The 21,214-nt window shown below is 34.4% G+C and overlaps 1 protein-coding gene across 1 annotated transcript in view; it reads right to left on the reverse strand.

Annotated features, from left to right (window-relative positions):
• LOC108737835 overlaps positions 1 to 1,691 on the reverse strand; it is a 133,468-nt gene extending 131,777 nt beyond the window's left edge. Inside the window, exon 1 of the mRNA XM_018470953.2 lies at positions 1,283 to 1,691. The gene's annotated coding sequence lies outside the window, so the exon portion shown is untranslated. The remainder of the gene's footprint in view (positions 1 to 1,282) is intronic.
• Positions 1,692 to 21,214: the final 19,523 nt, after the last annotated feature.

Genomic DNA, 21,214 nt, shown 5'->3' on the forward strand with positions numbered 1-21,214 from the left:
ACAAAGGAGTAATTAAACGGTAGAGAGGCTACACCTCCATCCATCTCCATCTCCAAGTTATGATACACTTACTCAAACATAATTCCTTTGCAAAACAAGGTAAATTACAAGAAAACTGTTTACAAAAAGATTGCAATAGGACAATGGACTTACTGATTCGTTTAAATTGCTACTTTCACAGTTCAGAAAAAGATAAGAGATTTCAAAAGGAACATACGGAATGTGGAGACCAGATTTCAATTGAGAGACACTCAGAGACAAACATTTTTAACTCAGGCGTGTCTAAGGATGTTATTTCTGGAAGAAACGATCAATAACTGAACTGACTTCGATATAGTGATCTCAGGAGGGTACCCAATATAAGACTGTAAAGACCGAACTCTAGAAACTGCAAACTGTAGAGTGTAGAAGAACCAATACCCAGTTAGTGTTGGGAAAGATCCTTAAAGTTTACACCATTACAAGATCCAAGCATTTTCAAAAAGACACTAAACGTTTAAGACTCAAATGTTTTGTAAACTATTTACACCCATTATTACTATTTTTGAAGAAATAATATGCCTTGTTTCACGAGACCAGTGTGTAGGTTTCAGTTATAACTAGATGAACACGACGAACCTACTGTTATCCAAAACAAAAACTTTACTCCACCAGAACCTTTCATTATCTCACTCACAATATTGAAAGTATTGAAATGGATGAACTGACCAAAGTCTTACTAGACCCTCCAATTGGGTTAGGTATGTAAAAAAGCTTGAAGCAAACTGGGTACCTATGTGAGCTTCCGACTATACCCAATACTTGACATGATATTGCGTAAGAATTAAAAGCACAAGAAGCTCAGGCAAAACAAAACGCATGGACTAAGCTTTTTATAAAACCTACACAAGGTCAGTTATAGTTGCTGGATATTTGGATTTCAACAGTTCCGATAATAGATGTAATTGTAAAGGCAAAAACATTTAAATACTATAAAAGTTAATTGTGAAACTCGATATTTCATAGAAAGGGGTAACAGTAAGTTTTAGGTTTCTGACGAGCTTCTCAAAAATTCAAAACCCATAGACGATGATACGCCTTTCCGTCTTGTGTTAATTGAAACATAATCCTTTGGGCTCAAATAAAGTACTACACCCAAATACTTTGGTAGATCCCCATGTATGTCCTTTTATAAGACAAAGAAAAAGGGGGAATAATCTTCTAGTACTGCTATGACGGTATGGTCGTTGCCCGATTTATAACCGTCGCAAACACCGTATTCCCAGAGACCAACGTTTCTTACCTTTGAATGTGATTATGATCTTTAGTAATCCATCCACACTTTACGTTTACCAATTCCGTTTAGTAGATAGAAAAACTTCACCACACACAAAACCCTTTTCTCACTCCCTCACTTATCACATTTTCTAGGCTCGAAAAGCACTCAAAAAGCTTCACAAAAAAAACCGTTATCATCAATTGCACCGTCAAGAAATGTCCCCGAGTACCACAACAACAATAGCAGCAGGAATTGTCGATCAATCAGTTTATTTCGTACAGCGAGTGAATTGTACGTCGCAACGGAATCGTAATGTTTTCGTTTTATTTAACCGATACTTTTAATAATAAACAGAGTTGGAAATGTCGGACCGCACTTCCTCGTAACGCTAGAGTCTCACGATCTTTACTGCCACAGTCTCGAGGGGGACGATCTGTGTACGGAACTCCTCCGGATCGGCTGTGTGTCGGGCGCGCTCGGTGAAATCCGACGAGTCCGGGGGTCCTTTCAGACGAGTTTTCGGAGCCGCGGGTGCCTAGATGTATAAAAGGGAATAATGGAATGCATTAGAGCCAGGCGTAGGCCTTAAACAGAAGTGACTTTAAATTGGAAAGAAATAACGAGCCAAGGTTGAACACCATGGGCCACCACTCGGTTGGTTGCTTGGCTATAGAACCTGGTAGTAGAGTTGGTATAATAAAAGGTATACTTGCAGATACCCTGCCTTCACGTCCGTCCGTTCGTCCGACTCATTGTCTAATGCCTCTTTGTTTTTATTCCCAGCCCACTGCAGGTAAATTCAGGCAGAAACAGGTAGAGAACAACCAGCCTACACACTATACTTCTTAGCGTTACCTATTTCAGTGTTTCTAGCAGACTTTGCTACTGTGGAAGTAATGGTAATTTTCCAGAATTGGGGCTCCAAACCAAAATCGCTCCAAAAAATTTATCATCGATTTCTGGTCATTGTACATAATAGAGTAAGATATTAGAAAGCGGGGGAGAAACGATGAAAGAATTTTTGGAGCGATTTTGGTCTGGAGCCCCAATTCTGGATAATTACCGAAATAGTTGATATAGGTATCTACCAATTCTAAACTATAAGAGAGAAATATTTCAAAATTATGTAGTTTATCATATAATAGTGGTAGTGTTGGATTTCATCGTTTATATTACAGTATTCAAAAGTATCTGTAACTCCAACATTTTAGATAAACACTTTGGAGTTCCAATTTTTTACGGTTCTGTAGCTGCATGGGTAAAATGGAACCCTTATAGTTCCAAATATTATATTTTCGACCAAACTATTGTTCACGCTTTTATTTTTATTGACGCTTTCGGTTACATAGTACTTTATGCAGACCCTGTCTTCATTAGGGGTGAAAAAGTCAAAGGAGGGTATGAACACATCTTGAAGGAGGCGTTCTAAATCTCCTAATCTAAAGAATAAATACCGCTATAAGTCTAAGACTTTTTAAACACAATAACCTTGATGGCAGCGACTTCGCGCTTCTGTGGGGGTTAAAAAGGTTACATTATAAGATCATTCCAGAAATTATCAATTTGGAAATGTAGGAATCAATTTTTGCCACGAATGACTTTACGTTTTCTCCTGTTATCATCAATGCGGGAATATCGTTATTTACTCATCTGGTCTTGCTGCCGTCATCATATTAGACGACATCCTGAATTATGGAAGATTGTAATTTTTCGACGTTCTATTGTTACACACCCAGTTTTCTTAGAAACTAGTAATCTAATTAACTATCGAATTTATTCTGAATTCAAGCCCCGCAAAAACCTAATACCCATCTACGTATGGCCTAAACTGAAAATGATCCTTTTAAAGACATGTGGAAGCCCTAAAGTCCGTAGACGGTATTTTTTATTTATTTTTAGCAATGCTCATCTGCACGATTTGGTTTCAATTTTAGTAGCACACAAAGCAAAGTTCGATGCGGGACCCGAGTTATTAAAATAAAATAAACGAACATACTTACAACAGACTTTCTTGCATTTTTAATGAAGATTTACACCAGGGGTGTATCTACATTTAATTCTTGGTAAAAAAAAAATAGGAACCCATAAACTATAATTTTTTCATGTTCTCTTCTTTGGGTAGATATCATCTTTATTATTTTCGTTCCTCTGCACTCGTCAATTATTGCATTAAATATGTAGGTACTTATATTATTATTATTATAAGAGTAAATTTTGGACCCAGAACCACGAGAGTAAGTAGGCAATCGAACATGTACTTCCGACTTAATCCCGACTACAATTTATAGGGGGGATGCCCCACGTAGCGTGTGGGCCTCATGTGGCTAATACGGGCCATGCTGATATAGAGATTTCCCCGTAGATTCCTCATGAAAATCCCACCAAAAAAGTGGTGATACTAGAATGAGGATTGCCTTATGGGTTTTCAAATGGGTCTTAAGAGGCAAACCTATCACATATATATAAACTTAAATTAAATCTACCTGGGGCTCGATGAGGCAAATCTGTATGAAAAAACTCTCGGTAAAATGAAAAAGCTTATAATAATAATAATCCCCTTGNTTCTTACTTCTTTTGGTTTTTACTTTAGCTACAAAATTTGGATAGTTTGTAAACCAATTGGAGCTGTAGTAAGCAATTTAAAATTCTATAAAAATTACCAATTACCTGCTGGTGATTAGCATACAACTAGTTTGAAAAATGGTAAAATTGGATACCTAATCACATTTAATTTAATGTTAAAGTTTATTGCTCATTAAAAAAGCCAAATTGCAACATTTCAATTTTGAGATCAAGATATTTCAAAATTCTCGTGTGTGTTAACACAATTTTGAGACCAGATATTCTGATTCAATGACAAAGGATTCCTCAGACAGAAATATTGTACCTATTTTCTCTTATCGTTATTTATTTTGTTCTTTTACTCCAACATGTTGTAATACTCTCAAAGAGGCCAAAAATGGCGTTTTTTTAAGTGTTATGTTTAAATTTTCTGAACTGTTGAGGAGCTCAAACAATTCTAAGCCATCAAGTGCACTGTTGAGTTTTTTTGAATAAAACTCCGATTTCGTGTAGAAGACTTTATTTAGGTATAATTACTTAAGTAATTAAACGTATATATATATATAATAACTTTTATATTAAGTATATAAAATGATACATTTTGGTTAAAATTTACTAAGACGTTAAATGCTTAATTATCATTACCTGCAGTTTATATCTACATGGATTAGAATAAAACAGTTACTTATCCTTCAACATTACAAGCTACAGTAAAGATTTAGTCAAGAATACATAAATGTACGAATAACTACACACCTACATACAATTCAATAGAAAAATATTTATTTTTATAATATTACATTTTCGGAACACGGAATATTCTTGAAATTTGGTTCTGACTAAAACGACATCTTAACATTTTAAGTATTGTTTTATAAAATTCGTGCTGGAAGTCAATTCAACTAAGAAATATAAATATTATTAACAATAGATACATAAAATATCTAATAGATATTTATATTACAGTTTACACATTTGTAAGGGGCTATTTTAGAGGTAATATACAGGGTGAGCACCTACCAACATAACCTAACTTTCAGCAGATAAAAATGCAAAGNCTTCTCAGGCATGAAGGTCTAGTCAGAGACATATTAGAGGCAGAAACAGGAGTTAGGAGGGGTAGAGGTAGACCTAGGTTAGACTACTGTTCGCAAATAGTTAAGGATGTGGGTTGTTCTAGTTTTAGGGAAATGCGAAGTTTAGCTCAGGATAGGAAAGAGTGGAGGTACGTATCCAACTAGTCTTAGGACTGACGACCTTATGATGGCGATGATGATTTTTTCATTAATTATAAAGTTCATTTTTCCTAAAATTTTCAATGGGGTATCAATAATTTTTCCCTGTGGAGCCACATGCGGCATTCCTCATTATAGGCAAATGCGGCAAGGCGTTATATGCCCCTTCCTTGCCCCAGGGGGCAACATCATAGAGTCCAAAACAAGTAGTGTAGTTACCTACTTAAGGACCCTACCTGCACACCCTCAAAATTCTAGACGGGGTATTGCCATTCCGAGAAGAACAATCGGCATATTTTTGTAACTCTGTTGAGGAATCGGACCTAAGTTCTTGCAGTTTAGAGTCAACGCGTTTTATCACTGGATCGTGGACGGTTTCGAGATCCTTCTTTCTTCCTACGTATAAGTAATTTATAAATGAAAAGCCTCTATAATTGATAGGTGGTGAAAGGGTTAGTTGGCAGGAGGATCAGCCTGAAAAGGCGCCACAGTGGCACTGCATAAAACCCACACGCATCCGGAGCAATATGATTACTACCAACGATAAATTGAAAACATGACGGAAACGTCCGCTAACTTACGCGCTAGAATTATTGATCATAAAGCTACAAATAGGCGACAAATTTAAATATCCGAAATATTAGAACACGTTACCATATTTTGAGATAAAAAAGACACTAAATAGCTTAACCATTCCATTGGTAATACGTAAACCAATTACATAAAGATCGCGATTTCGTATTTATTAGTTCCCATCAACACACCAGAGGTTGCTTCGATAAATCACCAAACAAACATGGTACTTTTTGACGACCAAAAGGTTGATTCCTTGTTGCTACTCAAACATACAGCGTCATTTCCATATTTTATTAATGTTCAGCGTTGAGTTACGTAATCGTAGAATTTGCATCTAATGTTCTACATCTATTTATCTCCGAATCGAACTGCCTACATTTCCTTTTCCACTACAATAAACTAATCATTATTAGTCCATCGGTCGTAAATTCCATTCTTTTTCATATATCGTGCTGGCGAAGATAAAAAACCGTAAAACTCATGGTCGTGATTTATCTTGAATGAACGATCTTTGGTCAAGACGGAGCGCCAGTGTCTTTGACCTTTAGGAGGGCATAACTATATTTTTGCGTCGAATTACGAATGCCGAAAATCCTTGTTTCTTTTATGTTCTGAATGAAATTTAAATGACAGAAGGCGTCCGATAATAAAAAGTTAGAATAAATTTCGAAGATATAACACAATAATAATATAATACGTCTCTCTCTCGCAGAATCGCCGACTCATTCTCGCTGTCATTTCTAGCACCAGTTCGTCTATCTATCGATTGTTTGTTGGAGCAAGGCTACCCGAACCAAAAGAAACTAAACTACTACTCGTCCGTGGTCTCGCACTCTCTGAAGATGAAATTTTGATAGTCTTCTTCGCCGGAAAACCTGCTCAACCGAACGCGATTTGGTTAAAATTTAATGGCGACACAGGTCATGAACACTGAAAGCATTCAACCAATTTATTCGATTTTAACGATAAAATGCTAGAACGCTATCTTACTAACTGTAAATGGAACGCATTTTAGGAGAGATCCTCGTCGACCGTAAAATGATTTTTATGAAACTTAAAATGTTAAGTAATAGTAAAAACTATAAAACGGTATCAATGATGAGGAAAATTCAACTTCGAAGATTATTTCCGGATAAGTAATTGGTGGTAATTTGACACGAAACTATCATTGCTAAAATATATGAGACAACTTAAAGTATAACAGTGAATATTCATATATAATTGTGAATAGGTGGCGGATGAGCCTAAAGCCCCACAAAGCGAGTAAAAGTAAAATCTTTCAGCGAAAAATTATAACTTTACAGTATTTCTTAACGTCAATAATATTACGCTGTGTTTATAGTGCTAGTTGGTAGCTCTCCAGTTGTTTTTCCTTGAACAGATGCAGGATGAGCTTAACCACAAAGTGTGTAAAAAAGTGCCATCCTTCAGGGACAAACTATAACGTTACAGTATTTCTTTAAGTCATTTCTATTTCGAGATACGCTATGTGTTTAACGCCAGTTTGGGATTGTCTAGTTGTTTCTCGCTGGACAGTTGGAAGATGAGATTAACCTCAAAGCGAGTAGAAGTACCATCTTTCGGCGGCAAATTATAAGCTTACAGTATTTCTTTACGTCATTTCTATTTCGACATCCCGCTATGTCGCTATGTGTATAGCGCCAGTTGTAGCTCCCTAGTTGGTTTTCGCTGGACAGCTAGAGGATTAGTCTAACCACAAAACGGGTAAAAAGATGCTATCCTTTAGGGACAAATCATAATCTTACAGTGTTTCTTCACGTCATTTCTATTTAGAGATACGCTATGTGTATAGCGGCAGTAGGTAACTCTCCAATTGTTTTTCGCTGGACAGTTGGTAGATGAGATTAACCTCAAAGCCAGTAAAAGTACCATCTTTCGGCGGCAAATTATAATCCTACAGTATTTCTTTACATCATTTCTATTTCGACATCCCGCTATGTCGCTATGTGTATAGCGCCAGTTGTAGCTCCCTAGTTGTTTTTCGCTGGACAGCTAGAGGATTAGTCTAACCACANCTGGTGGATACAATACTGAACACTTTTTTAACGTAATTTTATTGAGTTTGGTATACAGAGTGTCTAATAAAAATCGTATACTAATCGGTTGCTAATTCTTCTAAGTCAAGAAAATCAGAAGACTTCAAAGATGTCTTTGTGATGTTGGGTTGTTTCCACAAATAAACGATTTTCGAAAAAAAAAAAGTCAACCTTTGTGATTCTGTTACTTGGTTTAAAATTTAATCAAGATAATTTTCTCAGCTGTAATTTAATCTGATAGTAATCGGCTGTTAACAGAAATGGCTGCATTTTGGATTCGGTCGGTAACATATACCGAATGCGAAAGATTGGATCAAATTTGTATATTATAGCGATTGCCTCTTCAGGCGTGTCTTCGCACAACTTCCAACAGTTGGTCGACGTGCGCCTGCCGTCCTTACTGTGACAGTGCCATATTAATGCCAAGATCCATACTTTCGCATGCGGTATAGATATAAATAAAATCATTTTTCTATTCTAAAAACTAGAAGTGTTGAAGTTGTACCTCATAACCAGCCGCCATTAATACAAAATACTAATAACATTTGAATATGGACGAAACATACGGTGTGTTGGTACATGCAGTTATAATAATATCGAAAGAATATACTTAATAAATACCTACAAATATAAATATATTTTATAAATATAAAAGTTTAGAAAAACATAAATATACTTATATATGCATTTATATTCAAAAAGGGTAATAAAAAATGATAGAAAACCTAAAGATATGTGGAAATACTTGGTAAATGTTTTTTAAATTTAATTTTCTAAAAAAGTGCAATTAAAAAAGGTATAAAGACGTAAGAACGTTACTCCTACATATACCTAGTAGATAAACATTAGAAAATGCTACTTTAAATAATACAAATGTTGTATCACACAGCTTATTGATCACAGTAATAACAAATACTTTTTTTTGTTAAGATACAATTTAGAAATCAAACAAACAATTGTTTGCAATGGAAAATTCAACAACCCATTTCGCAATAAGTTGACAAATGGCTAAGCAGTTGAAAGAATGTACCATTTTATTCAGTCCATTATTTATGTAGGTACCTCAATTTAACTGTACTATATTGCATAAGAAATCATTTTAGGAATGATGTCCCCGTGTTTAATATTTTTTTGAAGATTTTAATTAAACTTTAACTATTTGTTTTTGCGAAGAGTTCCATGGAATTTAATTAAAAATGGGCGAGATCGGCTGAATTGATTAGTAGTCAGGAAATAACCACTTTTAACCATTTTTATCTATCAATGAAACGTGAAATAGGAAATTGCAGTTTTAATATTTGAGTTTAATAGTTTTCAAATCGGTGGGTGGTTGGTCGTGTATGTTCTCTCACATTTGTAAAGTTTCACTCTATTTAAAATGTGTAAAGATGTGAATAGAATGTCAAACATGTGAGTATCTATACTCTTTTCTTAAAGATCTACTAAGTTTTTGAGTACTGACTTAGATTTTTGTGTATATATACCAATATGTTAGGCTCATTGAACGAGAAAACAACTCAGAACGCGTTGAGATCACTGAAAAACATCCCATGTTGCGTTGTGGCAAACAGAAAGACCATATGATGAAATTGGTGTCGTGCCCATCATCCTATGTGGAATGAAGAAAACCCAAAACGCGTTCTGTTTCAATTTTAGCAGCAAAAATAGCAATAACGACATTTTCTGTCTATTACGTACTTGTAATTTTAATTTTATTACTTTAAGGCAAAAGAATCAATTAATACCTACCAAAAAGTTTCCAGACTAGTTGGACCCATATCACAAATCACGGTGCGTCGTATTCTATCATAGTTGCTAAATAGTTGATGTTCCAAATCTTAGGAGCCATCTATCTTCACGTTCTTTAAGCTTTCTCATCCTTCTCAATATTATTTTTTTTGATTTATTTGTCATGTTTTGTTCCATAAGATTGGATATAGCGCTTTTGTCACAATTTTTCCTTTACCTATTTTCTTCCCAACGTTTTTAACCGTCCCAATGTCCAGTTCTATATTTTCGCCTTTACCTAGAGGTTTATTGTGTTTTCTCTGTATTTACCGCTAAACCCAAATTATTATATTATTATTATAGAGCATTATGATATAATCGTGTTGATCTTCATATTCTTTCATACTTTTGAAAGTACTAGGTACTTAGTACTGCCAACAAACACCTACTTGTAATGTACGATCACATGTTTGAGATTCTATTTACATTCTTTTGGATTTCTAAAAGAAAATGGATAATCTCACATACGAAATAGTTAGAGACTGTTAAAGCACATTTTGTCAATTTCGACGACAACTCCAGAATTTTTCCTGAGAATAAGAACATTCAGTTAATCTAATTGTAAAGTATATAGGTTGAATTTTAAAAATCATTTTTTTCTTTTTCGTACTTAATTTTTTTTAAACTTAGTAGATTAATCAATAAAGTACGAATGAATTCTCATACTCTTTACCATGCTAGATTACATTCTCCACGAAGACTTAGTTATTATAATACATTAGTTTAGAATGCATACGATTAGCCAAGGCTTATGAAGCTGATACAACGTGAGCTACATAAGTAAGTGTAAAAACTTGTGTACTTACAATATAAAAATACAAACTACATAATGTTACATACGTACATATAATTAGTTACTTGTAAAGGACCTAGGGATTTAATTTACAAGTTTACGTAGCATTATTTGCATTATTAGTAATGTTATCGAAAAAAGAACATCGAAACGGGCATTTGAATTACCTCACAGTCAACGTTTCGTCTCTTTATTAGGACTTCTTCAGCAGTTTCACTCTTATTTTACAGACAGTTCTTAATCAGTTAAAATTTCTCTGTTCTCCGTAGGGGTCCCGCAGGGTTCTCACGGTGGGCCACTTTTGTTCATTACATTTAATAATTATATTGACGATGTCTTACAGTTTTCTAAACGGATAGTAAATTTATGTTCCATGCGATTAACGATCATCATTAATGATTTATTTAAGACAGCAACTTTTAATTATTTTATTTATACTGTTGGGATTTCTAGGGTGGACTNTTTAAGTAAAGGATATTCTTAAATTTTAACGAGGCAGTTTAAATAATTTTGCAAATGGTACTGTACACTTTTGTCTAGTTCTCGCTCGATGATCGGTGGAGAAATGAGCTCCGCAGACAAATATGATTGATTGTGTTTGGAATTATGCTATGGCGCATCCTAATAATGGGAAGGGGCATATTTCTAACTTCTTCAAACGAACAGTACTTTTAATGTCATCGTGGATTTTCTTTGCGCCCTGATGTACACGAACTTTACCAGCATCACGAATGTAGCCATTTCACAAACACCGATTCTGTTTACTTTGGTTGTGGCGTTGAGGCTAACTCTTTCACAAATATCCATAACCACCTACCTACATTTGTAAGTTTATGTTATCTAATAGAGAAAAGACTGCTGTGTTGGCTCATGAACACGACATGACTTACATAAAGTGGATATTGCCGCAAAGCCACTGTAAACTATTCCTTCGCATATGCAAATGTGCATTCATGCAGTAATAACTCGATGCTAATCCAACTGGGATGCGGTAGATGATCTAACATCGACCGTGTGGCATTACGGTTCTGGTCTTCTGGCGGAGCTTCCAATTTGTGACGGGCCGTGACACAAATTGTGGATGCCAAAGACTGCGAACACTCATTCCTGTCGTACGAATGTTAGATATTGCCCATTGGCATTCAGTAACTAACCAACAGACATGTAAATAGGTATGCATGCATTTATGCTATTTAATTTAATTTCACTTTCGATGCATTGATTAATAATGAAACACATATACTACGTTAGAATTAGGCTATTGGCTTCCATTTTATGATTTTTAAATGTGACCATTATTGCTGATAACAAATTAGGTATCTTTAGAATAATACTGCTGTTAAAATTAACATTTTTTTTTTGGTAAAAATGGAAGAGGTAGATTAAAATACAGGGAATTATGCTCTATTTAATTTTGACCACATCCTGGTGGGAGCATAACAGACTTATATCTAAGAAGGGCTCGAAGGGCTAAAGCGTGAAGTCCCCTGCCGAAATTTCACTAATTCTAGCAAAGGTCTTTTCTGTGAGAAAGTCTTCACTTTCCCTCTTGCCGAACTATTAGCGATTACTTCCGACCTTCCTGAAGAATTCCTCAATTACCTAGAAAACCTACCCCTCCTCCTCCAATAAAACACTCACACACACTTGCACGCACACACATACACAGCAACAACTACTAAATACACGGAATCTTCGGGAATCTGACACTACCCAGTCGTACGGATGGGTGGGTTGCTTTTGAAGATTTCCCCTCTTCCATTAAAATATAAAAGAAAAAAAGGGAGGAAGTCTTTAGAATTTTGAAGTGGTAGACTTTTGGTCATGTCTACCAACATATTTCTACAGATGGCGTTTACTACACTGTCTGTGATTATTTAATAATCTCGCAGTAGCTGAAAATCTACGTTGAACAGTTTCAAAAGCATGATGGCCAGTAATTTATTTTGCTCAGGGATCAAAGAGGTTAAAAATTTTTAACTCCCATGAAAGTGTCAATATATAATTGATCTTCTATCAAGTTTGAGTTCTTACTAAATTGGTGAACAATAACATATTTCATTCCCAGCATTCTCCCACAGACAAAGGTGAATTCAAGGAAAGAATTTGAAAACTGGTTAAACGTTTCGTTATATTATTGTAGTTGCTTCAGCAATTCTGAGTGTACAAAATTGAATTTTAGCCATTAAACATTTTTTGGAATTGAGTTTTATGGCTTCAACTGAATGAAGAATTTGCTTGAGATTTAGTCAAAGGCCAGCCAAAAGTGGTCAGTTTAACTGAAAGAATTTAAATTGGTCAGAATGACCTTGTGACTAAAACCCTCATGATAACAGCAAAACACTAAGCGATATACATATATACAATTGAGTGCTTAGTGTTATCTCACTTCAGTTAGTGCAGAATTCAAGTATATCATATCAATATCTCTCTTCTTAAGGATCTTCTTGTTTCTTGGGTACCGTTTCAGACTTTTGTACATGGAAGTAATACATACTTTCAAAAATTGGAGTCTTCTTAGTATTTACCTGGTAGCAGACTTAACTTGGCAAAAGATCTGGGTACTTTTATGCAGAAGTTTGCTACCAAGGAGACTCATTTTACTAAGATTGGTGCGAGCAAATAACTCTAATTAAGTATAGGTGTAAAAATCTGAGTTGGAACTCAAAGAGCAAGTAGACTCTCCAGAAAACACCACTTATCTTTTCAGTTTTCGGTGGTTCCAAGCTTACCCCAGTGTAAAAGGAGCGTTCTTTCTGAAACTAGCGATTACGTGTTTTTATTTTGGAAGCCTGGCAATGTTTCTGTTAAAGTATTCACATCCTTTTCAGGAATTAACAGTTCCAGCATCTGCATTATCAAATGGGTTAGATAAAATTATAGATAATGGTTTTGTTCGTAAAAATCTGACACAACTGTTCCGTACATTTGAAATTTCTCAAAGTTACCAAAGAAGATGGCAGCACGTACAAGGTGGTCGTTTCTTAAAGAGAAAACAAACTGCTTGATCAATGAAATGGATACAAAAAGCTCTCATTTAAAATACAAAAATTTCAACATTCTCGAATCTATTAAAATTTGGATCAGGCGCAAATGTCATCGTTCATCATAAATATAATTAATTCGAGATTAAGAAATAAGATTGATAAACTAATAGATCGGTATCATATGAGGCGCCATCTTTGTGATGATCATCTTAACCATGTCAAATATGGCCTTGTTATTAATTATCCTTTCCAGAGGCGTCTCCTTGCCGCGATCCGCCCAATCGCTTTATTTGAGGTTATACTCACGCCTTCTAGATAATGATTTATATTTTATGGTGGCTATAATCACCCTGAACACATTATGATAAATGGTACTGTCTAGGGAATTTGGTCGACCATCAGTTTATGATAACATAAAAATTATGACGTGTATTAAAAATTCACTTTGGGACTCAATGTTGGATATTTATTTACGATTTATCAGAAGATTGATTAATTGTCAAAGAAGTGAAAAATGAAAATCTACATTTAATATAATACAAGTAAAGCTGATGTTAGTTTCATCATCATAAGATCGTCAGTCCTTAGATTGGTTGGACACGCACCTCCACTCTTTCCTATCCTGAGCTAATCTTCGCATTTCCCTAAAACTATTTGCGAACAGTAATCTAATCTAGGACTACCTCTACTTTTCTTAACTCCTGTTTCTTCTTCTAATATGTTTCTAACTGACCTTTTATGCCTGAGAAGGTGTTCTACAAACCTACCTTGCCTATTTCTTATTGACTTCCATAGAGTCCTCTTTTCTCCTATTCTTTCTAATATCTCTTCATTTCTAACCTTCTCTATCCACGGTATCCTCATCATTCGTACTCCTCCTTGCTAGATGCTAATACTGCTATATCATCCGGAAATCTAAGCATTCTAATCTTTTGCCCCTGTATATCTATCCCTACAGTTATACTATCTTTAATGATGTTGATCGCGTCTTCCAAGTATAGATTGAAAAGCAACGGTGACATTATGCATCCCTGTCTGACTCCCTTCCTAATATTTACTTCTCTACGTTGCAGCCCTAGCTCTATAACTGCTTGTTGCTCTTTATACAAACTAAGTATCACTCTTCTATCCCTGTAACTCACCCCTACATTTTTAAATATATTTAACTTCCCATTTAAAATTATCAAAAGCTTTTTCTAAATCCACAAATTCTATGTACGCGCTCTTTCGTTTTTCTATCATTTTCTCTATTGTTAAGGCTAGAATGGACTCCCGCGTTCCTCTATTTCTTCTCAACCCAAATCGATCTCCCCCTAATAGTTTTTCCGCCCTTTTTTCCATCCTCCTCTGTATATTTCTAGTTAAGATTCTTGACGCATGAGATATTAAGCTAATTGTTCTAAATGCCCGGCACCTATTAGCGCCTCTCTTTTTATGTATGGTTACTACCACGTTAGTTTAATTACAGAAAAAGAGTAGGTACAATAATATCTATAAGTAAATAGTATAGAACGAGAGGGTGTAGTTAGGTACTTAATATGAAACCACTTTGAAGAGCCAGGAACAGAGAAAGAAATGTGTGCAACAGACAAAAACGCATAAAACGTTAAGAAGACAGTGATTATTAAAATTATTCCTGAAAAGCACCAAAACCAAGTCTATCCTTACAATGGCAAGCGTAAGCCATGAGACCAAGACACGACCAAGACAAAAAAATGAAAGTCAGATGTGCAAGATTCCAGAAATACTTTTCCAGAATTACTATGCTGTAATTGTCCAAATCCGGTCGTATCAGACAGGTTCAAAGGTCGCCAAATATATGAATCAAATCAAAAAAGTACAAAAAGTTGGACGAAAAAATACTTATTACCTATGTGAATATTTGATGAGGAATTTCAACTTTCCTTTACTTTCTTCTCCAATTCGATTGTTTTTACTTGCGCGGTATGCAAAAAACCATATTTTGATTTTCATCATTCATTATTTTCAAAAACCACAATTTAAGAATAACAATTACAACGAAATTACTTCTTGAAATACCTTATTTTATGTTCAAAATTAGTAAAAACTTACCAGCCATTGTAGACAGATGTAATTTTCCATTTATCCATTTAGTTGTAGATGATTTTGTTTAATAACTGCACTCATTACACCATTTATTGTGAAACGAAAGAGTTGTGAAAGTTCATTTCTTTTTCTATAATCGTTTTTACAGTTATACGTATGTATATGTTATATTTATCGTCACTTTTTCTGGTTAGGAGTTTTATTTGCTTTGTTCTATAGACCACGTTATAAACGTTAAACAATTGTGTGAATATGACCACTTCTAATGCACCACTAACACTAAATAAACTTCATAAGAAATGTTCTCGTTTTTTGCCTTGTTTACTCAAACAAACAACTCAGTAAAAGATAGTTGCCAAATCGTTCGTATCAAGATACCATTGCATGGAATTATATCGTGGTAGTTTGATTTTGCTTGCCGGTGCCTGCATATCCAGTCGCGAGTTAATTGTCGGTGCGAGTGAGTGTTGCGATGCTTTTGTAGAATATTTCTTTTCCATTAAGGTAAGAGCTTTGTCATGAAGTCAAATTAGTGTTAAATTTTCTGTAATTGTTGTATTGCTCACTGTATATATAAATAATAAAAGAACAGCTTTATTTTAAAGCAACGAAGACTGTAAATAATTTAGAATGTTTATTGCGCGTATTAACATTTACGAAAACATAGGACCAGGTGCCAATTCGTTCAAAAAAGAAGAATTAAGGTTTAGGGTTTCAATTTTTGATAGTGAAACGAAATAAATTCATTAATGTGAAAGATTAGTAATCGATTAAAGTAGAATAGTACTTATATGACTTAATAAGGATCAGGAAAAATATTTGAGGTTAAACATCTATGCTACTTGCTTCTTAAATATATTGAAGTTACATTACTTTGAGTTTATTAATATTTGATCAATACACAAGAATTCTTACAATAAAATTACAATTTAAATGTCTTATTTTGTCAAACTGTTGTTTTATGTATTCATAAGTGTCTACCTATGGAAGTCAATAAAAAATAGGCGACATAGGTTGGTAGGACATCTTCTCAGGCATGAAGGTCTAGTCAGAGACATATTAGAGGCAGAAACGGGAGCTAGGAAGGGTAGAAGTAGACCTAGTTTAGATTACTGTCCTCAAATAGTTAAGGATGTGGGTTGTTCTAGTTTTAAGGAAATGCGAAGATTAGCTTAGGGCAGGAAGAGTGGAGGTGCGTGTCCAACCAGTCTTAGGACTGACGACCTTATTATGAAGTTCCTACCTAAATACCTAGACATTCATACACTTATAAAATTTGGGTATTTTAAAAATGCAAACAAAAATAAAATCGATTTAGGTGTTGCATATAGGTATATAGAAGTGTTAGTGCCTATATTAATTCAGTAATATAATAATTAAACAAAAATCAAGATAATTACATGCTATAAACAGTTTTAATTGTGACCATAAAAGACAATTGCGAACTTTCGAACTTTTAACTGAACAAATGTTATGTCATCTTTTGGAACATAGCATTACTTTATAAATATTGATTTTATGTACAACAATCGATAAAAAGACGTTTTTGGCTGGACAAACATTTTTATCCTGTTATAATACATCCTGCTGCTTCTTCTATATACGAGAAGATGGCGGTACAATGTTTGTTTTAATGTGTACGTTTAATATTCAAAAGATAACGTTGTTTAAAAATATGGACCAGTTTAGATGATTAAAGATTTTCTCAAAAGGATTTAGTGGACTCCATTGCGATTTTCGCATTTTTATGGCAGGTACCAGTCGAGTAAAAATTTAAATGTTCAAACATTTTTGTAAACCAAGTGGATATTAGTAGGTAACGCATTTTGTTTAAAGATCATCTTTTGACCAACTCTTAATCAGATCATAAACTTGAAATAGATAAATGGATTTTGAGTAGTTTGTATAGGTAACGGATCTTGGATGGCTGGTTTGCAAACAATTCAATGATAAGTACAAATCACAAGAAATATACAAAAACTAGCAATTTTGGCCAGTTTTATAAAAACTTTCTATAGTTTCAAAATTTTCTAGCAAATCCCTAATTGAAGAGACTTCTTAATATACTCACAACAAACGAATTTTCATGCAAAATTGTCAACACTAATTAGTGGGGAAAAATGGCCACCCTAGGTATTAAAGATACTCTATTCACACTTTATCCAATTATGAAGATTTTTAAGCCAAAATTTTTAGTTAATTAATGTTCTTACTTCTTTTGGTTTTTACTTTAGCTACAAAATTCGGATAGTTTGTAAACCAATTGGATATACACTAAGCACACAAACTATTTATAATTCAATGAAAATTACTAATTACTTGAATATATGTAGATATCTAATCACATTTAATTTAATGTTAAATTTGATTGCTCATGTATTAAAAAAGCCAAATTGGAACATTTCAATTTTGAGTTCAAAACATTTCAAAATCCTAGTGNAGCTCCCTAGTTGTTTTTCGCTGGACAGCTAGAGGATTAGTCTAACCACAAAACGGGGTAAAAAGATGCTATCCTTCAGGGACAAATCATAACCTTACAGTGTTTCTTCACGTCATTTCTATATCGAGATACGCTATGTGTATAGCAGCAGTTTGGGGTTCTCCAGTTGTTTTTCGCTGGACAGTTGGAAGATGAGATTAACCTCAAAGCGAGTAAAAGTACATCTTTCGGCGGCAAATTATAATCCTACAGTATTTCTTTACATCATTTCTATTTCGACATCCCGTTATGTCGCTATGTGTATAGCGCCAGTTGTAGCTCCCCAGTTGTTTTTCGCTGGAAAGCTGGAGGATTAGCCTAACCACAAAATGGGTAAAAAATGCTACCCTTCGGGGATAAATCATAACCTTACAGTGTTTCTTTACGTCATTTCTATATCGAGATACGCAATGTGTATAACGCCAACTTGGGGTTCTCCAGTTGTTTCTCGCTGGACAGTTGAAAGATGAGATTAACCTCAAAGCGAGTAAAAGTACCATCTTTCGGCGGCAAATTATAAGTTTACAGTATTTCTTTACGTCATTTCTATATCGAAATACGCTATGTGTATAACGCCAGTTTGGGGTTCTCCAGTTGTTTCTCGCTGCACAGTTGGAGGATGAGATTAACCTCAAAGCGAGTAAAAGTACCATTTCTCGGCGGCAAATTATAATCTTACAGTATTTCTTTACGTCATATCTATTTTGACATCCGCTATGTCGCTATGTGTATAGCACCAGTTGGTAGCTCCCTAGTTGTTTTTCGCTGGACAGCTAGAGGATTAGCCTAACCACAAAATGGGTAAAAAGATGCTATCCTTCAGGGACANTATAATATTTTATACATAATTATTTAGACTATTCTGAATCTAATCAATTGTTTGTTGGAATATTTTTGAATGTAGAAGTTACAAATGTTCAGCCATTTGGGAATTAGATTTAGATACAAAGTGAATTTATTATATTAAATACCGAGGTGTGAGAGGTTAATTGAATGAAGCATTACAGCGAAGTATATATTTACTTTATACATGGAGTCAAAATTATTAAAAATATTCCGTATAATGCAAATAAATAATTTTGACCCCGATGAAGTCAATAAATAGACGAAACATTGACTTTAAAATAATTAAATGCACGCTGTTAAGTCAGTTTTGTCGATAATTTTACTAACATATGCTAATTATAGTCATGGACTACAACCATCCAAATTATATAGTTTGTTAAATTGTTACATAAACTTGAAACCTATTCGGAAGCTGCTGACAAATAGAATATAGGTAGCAATTACCTGTAACTTCTTTATAGTGCCGGATTACTAACTAGAAATAACCCTTTGAAGTTATAGTTGTTATTATCTACTTGATTATTTAGGTATTAGTCTATTATGGAAATAATAAAACTTGTTAACTTAATACTCAAGCTAGTCAAGCATCGAATAACTTCTAAAAGTGGTCATTTCACTATTAAGAGAACTATAGTTGGGATGTTCAAAATTGGCATAGTCCGCAATAAAACTGTCACATTTAGTTTCTTCTTTCAACTTACTAGCTAGAATAGAGCGGTTGTCGACAGAACGTTTACTTTTACGCACAACAGACGTTGTATCGTAAACATAGGAAAGAGATGGCAGGTGGGAATTGCAGCGGACATTAATAAAAAAAAAGGAACAGCATTACACCAATTAATGTGCAACAGAAAGAGATGCAAAAACAAGCAGCATTTGAGCACGTTACATAGGTCTTTAAAGAAAGTTCAACATTTTCAAGAATTTAGAAAAGTAAAGACGCTTGTTTAAAGATATAATTCCAACCAGGCAGTTATAAAGCCGATTTTGATCTTTTGCGTACCTAAGCAACCTCAAATCGCTGCACCACTTACAATCATTCGGTTATCTCTTTTTGCTTTATCTGTACTACTCATGAAGCGTTTCCTAACTTAACAAGGGCGTGTTCAAAACGCAGCAAAAGACTATAGTCTCAAATGGAAACAAGAAAGAAGATATGTTCATTCTTATGGATAATTTATTGCGGATTTTGCCAATTTTGATCGTCCTAATTATACAAACAAGTTTGCCTATATAATTTTCCCGGACTTTTCATTGCTGTTTCCTGTAGAAGTATCTATAATTTATATCACGGATGACTTGACTTATATACATGTATTTAAATTATTGGTTAGTAAAATTAAAATATGACGNAAAAAGATGCTATCCTTCAGGGACAAATCATAACCTTACAGTGTTTCTTTACGTCATTTCTATTTCGAGATGCGCTATGTGTATAGCAGCAGTTTGGGGTTCTCCAGTTGTTTCTCGCTGGACAGTTGGAGGATGAAATTAACCTCAAGGCGATTAAAAATTGAGTTTTTCAGCTACAAATTATAACTTTTACAGTATTTCTCTATGCCATTTCTATTCCGAAATACCTACACTATGGGTAGTGTCATAACTTCAAATCCAGACTAGCATTTTGTCTATTTTCTAGTAGTCAGCTGGAGCGACAAATGTTTGGATTTGGTAACAATTTAGTGACAATTTATAGTTCATTTTAGAAATGAGAAGTATAACTTGGTTATGCTTACTATGTATGCGAAACATTCAAAGGTTTTTATTCCATATGTAGAACTTTCAAAGACAATGGAAGAACAACGTCTCTGGAGCTCCCCTCATCCAACTTTTTCGTTTGCTACATCCTTTCTTCTTCAAGAACAACTCAAAAAAGTAGTTCTTTTGTTTCTATTATTCTATGTCCTACACATCTCAATAATGCGGTTCAAAAAAACATTCATACTTTGGTCTGTTTAAAATATCCCAAATACATAAACAATTAGGTAGTTATTAACTTTGATGATACCGGCATTACTGCTGGAATTTACGGTTTTACCATACACATACGTACTTAATTGCCGGCTGCTAACGCCCGGATATTAATTATCTCTACAATAGTGCGCTACATGTGCTAATGAAGAGGATGTGTTTTTGCATTAGCATGGTTTGAAAACATTGTACTTATATTTTTTAGACAACAAACAACAAATATTGAATTCATGACAGATTATATAGCAGGTAAAACTCTATCTTTTCCATATAATTTAAAATCTCCCTTCTGGATCGTCTTGTACTAACACTGCAATCCCATAACCTTCCGCCAAGTCTTAACAACTTGTTCCTCAGTTCCTACTCCTCATTGCGGAAAATTGATAGACTGTTTTGCAGTTTTCAACATCTTGATGGATAGGTTTGTGTAATGTGTACTTTGCATCCAACTCAAGCCAAAAAACAATTTCAATATAATCATTATTATACAATTCACAATCCATATCCATTATCGCCGTTGGATAAAGGCACTACTCTTGTACCGGAATTACTTAACAACAAAAACTTCAGTGAATATTCATTTTCGTTTCTGGTT

Source organism: Agrilus planipennis, unplaced genomic scaffold (assembly GCF_000699045.2).
Source record: "Agrilus planipennis isolate EAB-ADULT unplaced genomic scaffold, Apla_2.0 scaffold3, whole genome shotgun sequence".
NCBI classification, from domain to species: Eukaryota; Metazoa; Arthropoda; class Insecta; order Coleoptera; family Buprestidae; genus Agrilus; species Agrilus planipennis.